General features: G+C 49.0%; 1 pseudogene; it reads left to right on the top strand.

Annotated features, from left to right (window-relative positions):
* The first annotated feature begins 1 nt into the window (after nt 1).
* LOC138637900 (serine/threonine-protein kinase SBK1-like) lies at nt 2-3563 on the top strand (annotated as a pseudogene).
* Nucleotides 3564-12026: the final 8463 nt, after the last annotated feature.

Here is a 12026-nt window from a genome sequence, read left to right as displayed (position 1 = left end):
AATGGCCGCCTTCCAAATCTTGGAACTTCAGGAGATTTCTGAATGCTACAATGTCATCAAGGAGCTGGGCCAAGGGTCATATGGGAAAGTTCTGCTGGCACAGACCAAACTGACAGGTATGTGAACAAGGCAAAACAAAGATGGTCACTTATGAACATTAGTGGCATAAAAGTGGTAATTTATATACATGTATAGTAATTTAATAATGACTAATTGGCAATGGAGATGAGATATTTATATGTAGGTCATTGGTAGGTCCACATTATTTTAGTAACATCAGCTGGGAAAATCCCCATACACATAGGAGCAAAATCATCCAAACCTGCCAAATTTTAATCAATATCTAATGTGTATAGTTGGGTTAAATAGGGATCAAATGATAATAAAGTTCAGGAGAAATAAGTGTTGGCCAAATGTTACCTGGATAGCTGTTAGTATGTGGGGCTTTGTTTCTTCTTTGTATCAGTATCTGATTGTCATCAGTTTTCATCAAATTCAGCTGGATCTACCAATGGTGGAAACAGATCCATGTGTATGGCCAACTTTACTGTCTTATGTCATAAAACTGTCCAGCTAAAATTATTAATAGGCTGCACCATCCATTGTGTATCTGACAGAAGACATTGAGAGACAAAAGGACTAAGAAGTTGGAGTTCAGTTTCTCAGTCCTTTTTTTCTAACTGTAGATTGAATTATCTTGCAGCCATCTGACAGTGGCTCTTCCATAGAGAACACAACAAATTATTTTGAGAGGTCCTGTGTTTAATGTTAGATGGCGGCTGTCAAAAATATCTCCAAGGAGGAAAATAATATCATGAGATTTAACTCCAACCGCTCAATCTTTATCCCCACAGCTGAGCCAAATGTTTCCATGTGCTGGTGAGTTTGCAGAGGTAAATATAGAAAAACTGACTGAACAGCAATCTAATCTGAACTGGTGCATAACCATAAAAGTCATATAGCAAATAAATTAAATGGCTGCACTCAAAATTAATCTGTGCTAGAGCAAGGAAATGTGCGATACATGAAATGGGAATAGCATAATGGCTTGTGAAATATATGAAAAAACACATGAGATTCTTAGCACAAGATTTGGCCAAAAGTTGCGAGCCCATCCACCAATCGTCAAGGTAATCTCAGAACGGAAATGATAGATCTTGTGTGTATTCTGCAAAATGGTGACATTTAGGTTAAAAAAAAAAATATTTAATTTCGGTCAACTTTGTTGTAATGTTCATGGCAGTCTCAGTCTGTGATTCCCGGACTTTCATCTAAAGTAATTGTTTTGTTTAATCAAATTTGTATGTAAATTTGAAGTAAAAAGGGGATATGTGGAAGTCAAACACATGTGGCATCATTTTTATAGTGAAACTTGGGCTTAAACTCGTGTTATTATAAATTTTCTTCTTTGTGTATTTTTCTATGACAACCACTGGCCATGAAATTAGTGAGGAAGGACCGAACACAACTGCAAACTTTTCTAATGGAGTTGTCATTGTCAATCACCCTCTCTGACCACCCGAACATTATTAACACATATCCCATCTTTATTGGCACGATGGACCATTATGTGCTGACTCAGGAGTTGGCAACAGCGGGAAACTTGGATGATATTATCCAAAGTCAGGTAAGAAAGAACATCTGGAGTCGGTCTCTTACAATACATCCATACTTTCTATATACCCCCATAAATAAAAGCCAGTTAGCTAACTAATGTGCATAGGGGTCTTTGGGAATATATTAAGCCTTTGAAAGGGTGGAATAGGCTTTATACACTTTTTGATGCAACATGACCATCACAGCATCAGTTTTACCCACTGCAGCATGCACAGTCAGAACAACTGCAAAATGTTCAAATTTTAGTATTTTTGCTTTAGTGAAGGAACTACATAAGGAAATCTCATGATATTGATTTGTTTTCTGCAGGTTGGAATTCCCGAGGAGGCAGTCAAGAGATGCGCATTGCAGGTATCCTGGGCCCTTGACTATTTGCATGCTAAAGGTTTGGTGCACAGGGACCTGAAGCCGGACAATGTGTTGCTCATGGACAATGACTATTATCAAATCAAGCTGAGTGACTTTGGCTTGACCCAACCAGTGGGAACCTATGTGTCATCCATGTCACATATTATTCCGTACATGGCTCCAGAGTTATGTGAATTGAAAGAAGGAGAATATTTAACCTTGAGCCCTGCTATAGATACTTGGGCTTTTGGGGTTCTTCTCTTTGTTATTTCAACTGGATATTTCCCCTGGCTGGAAGCAATAGAGACCGACAATGTACCAAGTGTACATCAACTGGAAGAAATGTCCAGACCAGAAACATCCAGACCAGGCTCCTCCACCTGCTCTTTGGAAGATGTTTTCAAGAGAAGCCGTAAAAATGTTTGGCAATCTTCTTGGACAATGTCCGTCTTCTCGTCATCCAATTCTGTCTGTCTTCGATTACCTCAATTTTCCCTGGAAAATAAACGTCTTGGAGTGTGGCACCAACATGGAGTTTCAGGAGGAAGATTTGGTAATTGAAGTTGTGGAGGACAGCCAATAGATTCAGTTTATGATGAAACAGATCCGGGAAAGCAGCACATTCAGTCTTGGAGCAGAAGTTTACAGTCCAATCATATTGATCCATGCAGAAAGCATCACACTGACTCTTAGATCCAAAGTGGAAATTTCAAAAGTCCTAATGGTATGACATCAACGGACGATCATTCTAACCCGATACTGGTGGCCGAAATTCCGGATGGGACCACAATTATGAGAAGCAAAAGAAGCTTTGTAAAGTGAGTATTCCATGAACACTTGTAATTTTTAATATAATGGGTGATTTTTATAGAATGTTGTAGAATGCAAGATGGCTATGGATTACAACTTGATTTTTATTCTTTGCAATTTAATGGAAACCAGTCAGTAAAGTTTAATGACCATTTCACTTATCCCTTCACATCCTACATTTTAGACTGAGTTTTCTTGTCTAGTATTCATCCATTTGAAACATATCAGTATTAAATTCATGCATCTATTTCAAATGCAAGAAAAAAATGAATAGTAAAGGAAACTTTTAAAAAGGATTGTTTCATTTTAATCCAGTTTTAGAAGACACACTTTTTATATCTGCATTATTCCGGTTTTTCCTTCTCCTTAATTTACTGTTATTTTAGCAACAATTTTATCTTCAATTTTTTTTACCTTTTTATTTTTGGATTTTTTTGTAATGGATTCGTTATTATATATAAAGTGGGAAGTAACAAGAGATCCTTACTGGAATGTGTGGAACTTCATTTGGGGAGGATAACACTGCCTTATATTTAGATTTTTGTGAATTGGATTACTGTGAAAATGCTGTCTGCTTATATCATGTACAGCTTCCTCGTGACACTCCTGAAGGAGAAGTGGTGAAAAGAGACCAGGGAGCCACTGACAACAAAAGACATGGATCCATCAGAGCTTCCAGGATGACCCGTGGAGTGTACACCACCCTGTTCCAGAAACGTCATCTGCACCCAGGGAAGTATTGCACATATATGCAGATGTCCATTGCCAGTTCAGATAACTTGATGTAGCAATTATCACTATAATACGGACTCATCACCAGCCTGTCCACACTATCAGACCACAGTCCTTTTCTGGACTTTGCTTTGTCCCAGGGATGATCTGTACAGGACCACAGATGGAGCACTTGGCTCATCTCAGACTCAAGTGGGCCTCTTCTGTTCATCCAGTTGCAATCCAGACACTGCTGTCTCTGGGTTTATCTGAAAAAAAACCATCAGATTCATGAGGGTAGACAGAATTTCTGGCTCACCTAGTGGATCTGAGCTGGTCTATTCAGCTCATTGCACATATTTTTCCATATTTCTGCGCTTTCCCTGGGATGATCTGAAAAGAACATCTCAGGATCACAAAGAGCAAAAATATCTAGTTCACCAATTATACCCAAGTGACCCACTTCAATCCATTCCAGTTGCTTAACAGACTCATTTCTCAGACTCTGCTCTCTCTCTGGGATGATCTGAAAAGGAACATTCAGGTCTACAAGGAAAACCAAAACATTTGAAAAAGACTACTCAGATTCACAAACACAGCTTGACCATCTTACTCATTGAGTAGACCTGCGCGGCCTCTTCAGTTTATACTGGGTAGTTAGACCATTTGTCAGATAGTTAGGGTCTCGCAAGATAATGAAGACCCTTGACGTGGGTTTGCGAGCTTGCAGTATTTTTCTTAAAATATTCAAGTGTTCTTCCCTTGCTTGATTATTTTGAGTAACATATCAACCAATACCTCATTACCACCAATAGGAATCCACAAAAAGGTATAAAATAGAAAGTAAAAAAAGTCATAAAAATATATTTTTACCATCTTAATGTTAAATTACATATGGTAAATGTAACTATTAGTGTTGAGCGATACCTTCCGATATCGGAAAGTATCGGTATCGGTTTGGATCGGCCGATATTCAAAAAATATCGGATATCGCCGATACCGATACCCGATCCCAATGCAAGTCAATGGGACCAAAATATCGGAATTAAAATAAACCCTTTCTTTCCTTGTAGGTTCATTCTACATGAAGGAAAACAACTAAGAATAATGCCGGATGTATTTGGGGAGGTGGCGGAGACATTAAAGTCATAGAGGTTTATCCCAATCAAATAGAATAGCATGTTTTTTGTTTTTTTTTAAGACGTTCGGAGTGACAAAGATATTGACTATGTAAATTTTTTTTTTATTTTGTCAGATATTGATGTTTCACTATTCCACGCCCTTCCCCTTCTTTTTTTTCTTTTTTTTTTCTTTTCCCACACTTTCATCTTCATCATCATCAGCATCTTTGACATCAACTTCTTCACCTTATTCATCTTCTTCTTCATCTTCTACCTATTTTTTTTTTTTTATTACATTCTTCATATTCATTTTATTCAACTATTATTATTCTTCTTATTCTACATATTCTTTTTATTCCACTGTTATTATTCTTCCTATTCTACTTCTTCATCATATTCTCATTTGTGACAGGCATTCCCGTAGTTGTTATCTATAAAAGTTTGAAGATTACACCTTCCGTTCTGCCAGTCACAAAAGTTACATTTGTCCGCGTTCAGTTTGGCCTGCAGCATCAGGCTTTATCCAGGGGCACCACGAGGAGGAACGGACTCACCCCCATACACTGCTTAGTCTTCTTCTGCATATAATTTAGATAATATCTTTTGCTCTGATATTAAGTCTTATGCTTAATGTTCTTCTGCTCTTTGTTCTGCAGCCTCTTGTTCTTCTGCTTCTCGGTCTTCCATGTTGTCGTCTCCAGGGTCGTCGTCTCCAGTGTCGTCATCTCCGCCGTCGTCGTCGTCGTCATCGGGGTGGTCTTCCGTGTCGTCGTCATCGTGGTGGTCTTCCGGGTCGTCGACGTTAGGGTCTTCAACTTGGAAATGTAGCAGAAGGTACAAGAAGGCTGAGAAAATGCCAAGAACCAGCTGATGGAACTGGAACTCGGATGGCTACCCGAAGGTTCAAGAGCCTATGGAACTACCGAGGACCAGCTGACGTTACTGGAACCCGGTTACTAAGCAGGAGGTACCCGTGCTAAAAAGCACTACCAAGGACCGCCTGACGTTGACGGAACTCGGATACCCAGAAGGAGGCACCTAAGCCAAAGGCTCTGCCCGGAACCAGCTGACGTTACTGGAACCAGGATGGGGAGCAGAAGGTACAAGAGCAAAAGACACTGCCGAGAACCAGCTGACGGTACTGGAACCCGGATGGGTAGCCGAAGGTCCAAGAGCCAATGGAACTACCGAGGACCAGCTGACGTTACTGGAACCCGGTTACTAAGCAGGAGGTACCCGTGCCTGAAAGCACTACCAAGGACCACCTGACGTTGGTGGAACTTGGATACCCAGAAGGAGGCACCTAAGCCAAAGGCTCTGCCCGGAACCAGCTGACGGTACTGGAACCAGGATGGGGAGCAGAAGGTACAAGAGCAAAAGACACTGCCGAGAACCAGCTGACGGTGCTGGAACCAGGTGGTGGACCCGAAGGCCCACAGGAGAGGAGAGAACAGCTAGGCCGCGAGGCAGCCGCAGTTACCGAACCCCAACAGTCCTACAGGGGGAGCTGGGCCTACTGGCACTACATAACCAGCCTTGACTACCAGTTCACGCAGCCCACATAGGAAGCTCCTAAACTGGAGGCACCCTGGAGTTGGCTAACTCGACCGCACCACGACGGGGCAAGCATAGGCGTCTCAGTGAAGTTGACACAACCCGGAAACAGCTGACGGTGCTGAAACCAGGCTTGGCACGAGGGAGTACCTGTGACAAGAACACTGCTGAGAACCAGCTGGCGGTGCTGGAACCCGGATGCGTTGCCCCAGTGTGCAAGAGCCAATGGCACGACCGAGGACCAGCTGACGGTGCTGGAACCCGGTTACTAAGCTGTAGGTGCCCGCGCTTAAAAGCACTACCAAGGACCGCCTGGCGTTGGCGGAACTCGGATACCCAGGAGGAGGCACCTAAGCCAAAGGCTCGGCCCGGAACCAGCTGACGGTGCTGGAACCAGGTGGTGGACCCCAAGGCCCACAGGAGAGGAGAGAACAGCTAGGCCGCGAGGCAGCCGCAGTTACCGAACCCCAACAGTCCTACAGGGGGAGCTGGGCCTACTGGCACTACAGAACCAGCCTTGACTACCAGTTCACGCAGCCCACATAGGAAGCTCCTAAACTGGAGGCACCCTGGAGTTGGCTAACCCGACCGCACCACGACGAGGCAAGCATAGGTGTCTCAGTGAGCTTGACACAACCCGGAAACAGCTGACGGTGCTGAAACCAGGCTTGGCACGAGGGAGTACCTGTGACAAAAACACTGCCGAGAACCAGCTGGCGGTGCTGGAACCCGGATGCGTTGCCCCAGTGTGCAAGAGCCAATGGCACGACCGAGGACCAGCTGACGGTGCTGGAACCCGGTTACTAAGCTGTAGGTGCCCGCGCTTAAAAGCACTACCAAGGACCGCCTGGCGTTGGCGGAACTCGGATACCCAGGAGGAGGCACCTAAGCCAAAGGCTCGGCCCGGAACCAGCTGACGGTGCTGGAACCAGGTGGTGGACCCGAAGGTCCACAGGAGAGGAGAGAACAGCTAGGCCGCGAGGCAGCCGCAGTTACCGAACCCCAACAGTCCTACAGGGGGAGCTGGGCCTACTGGCACTACAGAACCAGCCTTGACTACCAGTTCACGCAGCCCACATAGGAAGCTCCTAAACTGGAGGCACCCTGGAGTTGGCTAACCCGACCGCACCACGACGAGGCAAGCATAGGTGTCTCAGTGAGCTTGACACAACCCGGAAACAGCTGACGGTGCTGAAACCAGGCTTGGCACGAGGGAGTACCTGTGACAAAAACACTGCCGAGAACCAGCTGGCGGTGCTGGAACCCGGATGCGTTGCCCCAGTGTGCAAGAGCCAATGGCACGACCGAGGACCAGCTGACGGTGCTGGAACCCGGTTACTAAGCTGTAGGTGCCCGCGCTTAAAAGCACTACCAAGGGCCGCCTGGCGTTGGCGGAACTCGGATACCCAGGAGGAGGCACCTAAGCCAAAGGCTCGGCCCGGAACCAGCTGACGGTGCTGGAACCAGGTGGTGGACCCCAAGGCCCACAGGAGAGGAGAGAACAGCTAGGCCGCGAGGCAGCCGCAGTTACCGAACCCCAACAGTCCTACAGGGGGAGCTGGGCCTACTGGCACTACAGAACCAGCCTTGACTACCAGTTCACGCAGCCCACATAGGAAGCTCCTAAACTGGAGGCACCCTGGAGTTGGCTAACCCGACCGCACCACGACGAGGCAAGCATAGGTGTCTCAGTGAGCTTGACACAACCCGGAAACAGCTGACGGTGCTGAAACCAGGCTTGGCACGAGGGAGTACCTGTGACAAAAACACTGCCGAGAACCAGCTGGCGGTGCTGGAACCCGGATGCGTTGCCCCAGTGTGCAAGAGCCAATGGCACGACCGAGGACCAGCTGACGGTGCTGGAACCCGGTTACTAAGCTGTAGGTGCCCGCGCTTAAAAGCACTACCAAGGACCGCCTGGCGTTGGCGGAACTCGGATACCCAGGAGGAGGCACCTAAGCCAAAGGCTCGGCCCGGAACCAGCTGACGGTGCTGGAACCAGGTGGTGGACCCGAAGGTCCACAGGAGAGGAGAGAACAGCTAGGCCGCGAGGCAGCCGCAGTTACCGAACCCCAACAGTCCTACAGGGGGAGCTGGGCCTACTGGCACTACAGAACCAGCCTTGACTACCAGTTCACGCAGCCCACATAGGAAGCTCCTAAACTGGAGGCACCCTGGAGTTGGCTAACCCGACCGCACCACGACGAGGCAAGCATAGGTGTCTCAGTGAGCTTGACACAACCCGGAAACAGCTGACGGTGCTGAAACCAGGCTTGGCACGAGGGAGTACCTGTGACAAAAACACTGCCGAGAACCAGCTGGCGGTGCTGGAACCCGGATGCGTTGCCCCAGTGTGCAAGAGCCAATGGCACGACCGAGGACCAGCTGACGGTGCTGGAACCCGGTTACTAAGCTGTAGGTGCCCGCGCTTAAAAGCACTACCAAGGACCGCCTGGCGTTGGCGGAACTCGGATACCCAGGAGGAGGCACCTAAGCCAAAGGCTCGGCCCGGAACCAGCTGACGGTGCTGGAACCAGGTGGTGGACCCCAAGGCCCACAGGAGAGGAGAGAACAGCTAGGCCGCGAGGCAGCCGCAGTTACCGAACCCCAACAGTCCTACAGGGGGAGCTGGGCCTACTGGCACTACAGAACCAGCCTTGACTACCAGTTCACGCAGCCCACATAGGAAGCTCCTAAACTGGAGGCACCCTGGAGTTGGCTAACCCGACCGCACCACGACGAGGCAAGCATAGGTGTCTCAGTGAGCTTGACACAACCCGGAAACAGCTGACGGTGCTGAAACCAGGCTTGGCACGAGGGAGTACCTGTGACAAAAACACTGCCGAGAACCAGCTGGCGGTGCTGGAACCCGGATGCGTTGCCCCAGTGTGCAAGAGCCAATGGCACGACCGAGGACCAGCTGACGGTGCTGGAACCCGGTTACTAAGCTGTAGGTGCCCGCGCTTAAAAGCACTACCAAGGACCGCCTGGCGTTGGCGGAACTCGGATACCCAGGAGGAGGCACCTAAGCCAAAGGCTCGGCCCGGAACCAGCTGACGGTGCTGGAACCAGGTGGTGGACCCCAAGGCCCACAGGAGAGGAGAGAACAGCTAGGCCGCGAGGCAGCCGCAGTTACCGAACCCCAACAGTCCTACAGGGGGAGCTGGGCCTACTGGCACTACAGAACCAGCCTTGACTACCAGTTCACGCAGCCCACATAGGAAGCTCCTAAACTGGAGGCACCCTGGAGTTGGCTAACCCGACCGCACCACGACGAGGCAAGCATAGGTGTCTCAGTGAGCTTGACACAACCCGGAAACAGCTGACGGTGCTGAAACCAGGCTTGGCACGAGGGAGTACCTGTGACAAAAACACTGCCGAGAACCAGCTGGCGGTGCTGGAACCCGGATGCGTTGCCCCAGTGTGCAAGAGCCAATGGCACGACCGAGGACCAGCTGACGGTGCTGGAACCCGGTTACTAAGCTGTAGGTGCCCGCGCTTAAAAGCACTACCAAGGACCGCCTGGCGTTGGCGGAACTCGGATACCCAGGAGGAGGCACCTAAGCCAAAGGCTCGGCCCGGAACCAGCTGACGGTGCTGGAACCAGGTGGTGGACCCCAAGGCCCACAGGAGAGGAGAGAACAGCTAGGCCGCGAGGCAGCCGCAGTTACCGAACCCCAACAGTCCTACAGGGGGAGCTGGGCCTACTGGCACTACAGAACCAGCCTTGACTACCAGTTCACGCAGCCCACATAGGAAGCTCCTAAACTGGAGGCACCCTGGAGTTGGCTAACCCGACCGCACCACGACGAGGCAAGCATAGGTGTCTCAGTGAGCTTGACACAACCCGGAAACAGCTGACGGTGCTGAAACCAGGCTTGGCACGAGGGAGTACCTGTGACAAGAACAGTGCCGAGAACCAGCTGGCGGTGCTGGAACCCGGATGCGTTGCCTTGCCTATTAAAGATTGTCTTCCTAGAGCCCCAACTAGCGGTGTTGGAGCAAAGGGTAAGCAGGGGGAGATGAGTGTAGGCCGAAGCCTGCACTGGAGGCAGCTTTGTGTCTGCGTTGCGTTTGCAGGACACTTTGCCGGCTACACACTGGGGGAACAGCTGGCGTTGCTGAACCCCACTAACACAATGGCGTGTGTTTTTCTCTGTGCAGCTAGCACTTGCGGGCAAAAACTAGCGATGTTAGAGCCCGTGTTGAAGCAGGAGGAGGAGGAGAGGAGCAGAGTGTAGGCCGAAGCTTAGTTGAACCAATTTCAAAGGAAACCTTTAACCCCCCCCTCAGGTGTTACAAAGTACAAGAGACACACCTTGTGCAGTATTAATGCTGCACAAGTGAAAGGTTGCTCTATTAATTTGTCTACTTGCACACGCTGAATGAAAGACATACACAATTTACCCCATTCTACAGTCAAACTGTAGTGGATGCGTGACTTGGTTTTTTGATGAGACGCAGCACAGGTGTCCAAAATAACGCCTTGGTGCTTGGAGCAGCTTCCTGAGCGTTGTTATTTGCTGTACAGGAGTCTGCGCTCTTGTGTTATCCCTTGGCAATGCCCTGTTAGCGCTGCCCATCTTATGACATCATTTCATGTTGGCCGGTGCGGTTAACGATGGCCATAAATCCCAGACCCACAGTGTCTTTTCATAAAGCCACACTGCGGTGCTGGGATTCGTGGCCTTGAGCAGTAAATATTTTGGCCGCTCACACACGTCCTTACACCTGCTTCAGACTGGGCGGCCTCTGCTGATCCCTTCTTGCATGCCGCGGCCATGAGGCTGCACAGTCTGAAGAAGGCTGAAGGAGATGAGTTAAGACAGGCGAAGATATGCACTGCTCGTGCCCATCAATCACACCCTCGCAGTCAAAATAATTAAGACAACGAGGAGCATTTTATTCAGGCAGGGCGGACGAACAGGCGCAAGTAGCCAACCAATGATGTCAGAAGACGGGAAGCGCTACCAAGGGGGGTGCTGCGTATCATTAGAAAGGAAAGTCACACCTCAGGGACAGTGGAATGGTCTCAAAGAGACACATTTTGTACGTGTTGAGTTCCACGTGGGCAAGGAGAAAACATCAGCCACCTTGTACAAATGCAGCAGTACTGCTGTACAAGGTGGCTGTTATACATAGAAACACCTGGGGGTGGGGGCCAGGCTCCCTTCAATTTCAGTTCATGTGCCTGCGTGGCGTTTGCAGGTCACGTTGCAAGCTGCACAGCAGGGGAACAGCTGGCGGTGCTGAACCCCACTAACACATTGGCTGGTGTTTTTCTCTGTGCAGCTAGCATTTCCGGGCAAAAACTAGCGGTGTTTGAGCCCAGGGTCAGCAGGAGGAGGAGGAGAGGAGCAAAGTGTAGGCCGAAGCCTGCACTGGTGGCAGCTTTTGGTCGGTTGTGCCAGCGTGGCTTGTGCTGGACACGATGCCGGCTACACAGCGGGGGAACAGCTGGCGTTGCTGAACCCCACTAACACATTGGCTGGTGTTTTTCTCTGTGCAGCTAGCATTTCCGGGCAAAAACTAGCGGTGTTTGAGCCCAGGGTCAGCAGGAGGAGGAGGAGAGGAGCAAAGTGTAGGCCGAAGCCTGCACTGGTGGCAGCTTTTGGTCGGTTGTGCCAGCGTGGATTGTGCTGGACACGATGCCGGCTACACAGCGGGGGAACAGCTGGCGTTGCTGAACCCCACTAACACATTGGCTGGTGTTTTTCTCTGTGCAGCTAGCATTTCCGGGCAAAAACTAGCGTTGTTACAGCCCAGGGTCAGCAGGAGGAGGAGAGGAGCAGAGTGTAGGCCGAAGCCTAGTTGAACCAATTTCAAAGGTTACCTTTAACCCCCCCTCAGGTGTTACAAAGAACA

This window comes from Ranitomeya imitator, chromosome 5 (assembly GCF_032444005.1).
Source record: "Ranitomeya imitator isolate aRanImi1 chromosome 5, aRanImi1.pri, whole genome shotgun sequence".
In the NCBI taxonomy this organism is placed as follows: Eukaryota; Metazoa; Chordata; class Amphibia; order Anura; family Dendrobatidae; genus Ranitomeya; species Ranitomeya imitator.
This window is presented reverse-complemented; position numbering and strand designations above follow the sequence as displayed.